This window comes from Dendropsophus ebraccatus, unplaced genomic scaffold, assembly GCF_027789765.1.
Source record: "Dendropsophus ebraccatus isolate aDenEbr1 unplaced genomic scaffold, aDenEbr1.pat pat_scaffold_668_ctg1, whole genome shotgun sequence".
Lineage (NCBI taxonomy): Eukaryota > Metazoa > Chordata > Amphibia > Anura > Hylidae > Dendropsophus > Dendropsophus ebraccatus.
In genome coordinates this window covers 56,957-60,636 of record NW_027210267.1, presented here as the reverse complement: position 1 = coordinate 60,636, position 3,680 = coordinate 56,957, and positions in this window count along the sequence as shown.

Here is a 3,680-nt window from a genome sequence, read left to right as displayed (position 1 = left end):
CAAGATTGAATAGGCATATTGATTCATGGATCTCTCTTTAGTTCTACAACAGTTATGTTTTCTTTCCCCCATTTGAACCACTGAGACAGTGGAATTTGAAATTTCTTACTCTAAAATGGCGTTCTTCTTCTGGCAGTGCGTCGGCCAAACGTCGGTGGGAGAGCTTCAGGCATCTCGGTTCTACATCTCCATACATTTTATTTTCGAGACAAGGTCACACTCAGATTCTTGCCGGGTTTATTCCTAAGGTCTGCTTCATTTGTAAACATAAATTGAACCCATTATCCTTCCGGCATACTCACCGTCGGTGATCCATCTCAGGAGATGGATCTTTCTCTATTAGATGTCACTAGAACTCTAAAAATTATTTAAAACAGAATGGACCCTTTGAGAAAGGAAGAAAATCTGCTGATCCTTTTTTCAGGAAAAAACAAAGGGAAAAAGGCCTCAAAACCATCTATTTCCAGATGGATCTGTGAAGCTATTGAGGTATGCTATTCTACAGCGGTAAATCGCCACCATCCTTCACTAGAGCCCACTCGACTAGAGCTGTGGCTTCTACCTGGGCAGAAAGATCTATGGTCTCCTTGGAAGACATCTGTCAGGCTGCTTCATGGTCATTTACCTCTACGTTTGTTAGGCATTACAGGCTGGATGCTAAACTTTCGATCAGAACAGCGTTTGCTAGATCAGTACTTAATGCCGCTGTTCCGGATGTCCCGCCCTAGGGGATGATACTTGCTAGTTCCCCTATCGTTGTGATGCCAATGGGACGCTAGGGAAGCAAAATTATTATGTTAATTTGTTTTCCCTTAGACCCATTGGCATCACAAGACTCCCTACCCTTCGTTATTCTTGTTGATTGACTGATGATTGTGGGGAGGAGGATCTATTTTATACTTCCTGTGGGAGGGGTTTATGAGAAAAATCATTAAAGTTTATATGTTCTCATTAAATATTCCTTCGTCCCAGGGGCTCGCAGGGGCGAAAATACCCCTATCGTTGTGATGCCAATGGGTCTAAGGGAAAACAAATTAACATAATAATTTTTGCTTCTTGCAATGTATTGGTTTCTTATATAACACTAACATATTCTTCAGCTCTGTACAAAAATTACATTAGTCTGTCTCTGATTAGGCTCACAATCTAAATTTCCTTATTTTAAGAACATATCTAGGCCAATTACATAAGAGGCCAATTTACCTATCAGCATGTTTTTGGAGCATGGAAGAAAACAAAAGAACCTTGGGGAACTCCATGTTACCATCGTAAGAACATACACACTTTATGTAGCTGTTGTGCTTGGTTGGATTTGAGCCCAATGCCCCAGTGCATCAGGGCAACCACCTAAACCATTATTTCACTACCCTCATTAATAGGCTGGAATATTTATCCTAGATAAAGACTTGCTAGCTGTAAGGTATGACCACTGCAAAAGAGGGCCATACATTTCACGTAGTGGTAATAACAGGAGAAATATGGAATTGCATACCCATTTAAATTAATGGGACTCCAATGTGCTTGGTTAACAGGAGGACTCCCAATCAGACACCTCCTCTGATGTCACTTACACTTTAAGGCGATGTTCACACAACGTATTCTTTCAATAAATAATGGCAGTTTGTTGCAGTTTGACACACCGGCCCCTATTTATTGAAAGTGTCAAATTACAGTGTGTTCTATGGAATCCCACTCTGTATACACTCCGACCGAGATTCTATGCAGCCGCACTCAAAACTGACATGTCAATTTTGTGCGGCCACTGTTCATTGAATAGAGGCCGCATGAAATTGACTGTGCAGACAATATAAAGTGCGGCTCTGGCAGTACTTACGTTGTCTGCTATAGTTAATTGGAGTGTAAGCGCACCCGAATGTGCCCACATTACAATTCGTGATTGAAGTGATGTTCATATCCGGCCAGTAGTGCAGAATAGGCTGGGTGAACTTCCCAGGACAGCAGCGTTTTGTGACATGGCTGTGTCACAGAACGGCCGCTGTCTTACAGAGTGTGAACTTGTCTGATAGAGGATATTGCCTGGAACTGTGCTAATAGGACAAACCCTTTAAAGGAGTTCTCCCCACCATTAGAAGTTATCTTCTATCATCAGAATAGGGAATAACGCTCTGCCTGCTGGATCCCTCACAATCTTGAAAATGGGGACATGAGTCTCCAATCAGTACGGAGCTGTGTTTACTTGTGTGCACCACTGCTTCATTCCATCTTTATGGAAGCCAAGAACACTGTGGTCATTCGTGTGGCCAGAGCCTAGCCAGAAACCTCAGTACAATAAGTCATTTAAACCTGGTAACAAACAGAAGCAATGGAGAGAATTCATTCACCAATGGGAAAAATTAAGTGACCCCCGAGATCCATTTTCAGTTGGAAACATTTGGGTTAGTGTTAGCTCCATGTTGCAGATTAGCATTCCCTAGAACAAACATGTAAGTACAGAGAAGTCTACAATCACCAGGCTGGATGAGATGTCCTTTGAGCTCCTATACAGACTCTATAATATGACGTTTTGCAGGATCCGCCCTCCAACAATTATCAATGTCATTTAAAATTACCAAAGTAACAGAATAATCCAGGATTACTCATTCAGTCAAGGCCCTCACTATTAAAGTCTAATTAGATTCATATCAGCATACTGTAATGTGGGGCCAAGTTTGCAGCGGCATTATGTTCACAAGTCCTCTCTGACCGCGGATCTAGTGACATGAAATGACAGCATCCTAGTGATCTTTGATGCTAACGGTCCAGGTCAATAGACCCTCGGTCAGGACGGGACGTGACAAAGCCCCATTACAGATCTAACACCTTCTCGATCTGTACCTAAATTACAGCCATTATTTGGGTGTAAAATGACGGCCTTAAAAAAAAACAGCCATCAAAAAAACAAAAATGACATTGTGTGGTTGTGGCCATAGTGGGCACTCTATACTACACAGTCAGACTGCTATTATAGGGGACCCCTCCACACTATACAACTAGACTGCTGTTATAGGGGGCACTTCAGACTGCCCAACCACAATGCAGTTATTGGGGGGCCCTCCAGATGACATAGCCAGATTGCTATTATTGGGGTGATCAAGACTGCATAGCTACAATGCTATCATAGGTGGTGCTCTAAACTACACAGAAAGACTGTTGTTATAGGGGGCACTCCAGATTACACAACTAGACTGTTGTTATAGGGGGCACTCCAGACTACACAACCAGACTGTTGTTATAAGGGGCACTCCAGACTACACAACCAGACTGTTGTTATAGGGGCACTCCAGACTACACAACCAGACTGATGTTATAAGGGGCACTCCAGACTACACAACCAGACTGTTGTTATAGGGGGCACTCCAGATTACACAACTAGACTTGTTATAGGGGGCACTCCAGACTACACAACTAGACTTGTTATAGGGGGAACTCCAGACTACACAACTAGACTATTGTTATAGGGAGCACTCCAGACTACACAACCAGACTTGTTATAGGGGGCACTCCAGATTACACAACTAGACTGTGGTTATAGGGAGCACTCCAGACTACACAACCAGACTGTTGTTATAGGGAGCACTCCAGACTACACAACTAGACTTGTTATAGGGGGAACTCCAGACTGCCCAACCACATCGCAGTTATTGGGGGGCCCTCCAGATGACATAGCCAGATTGCTATTA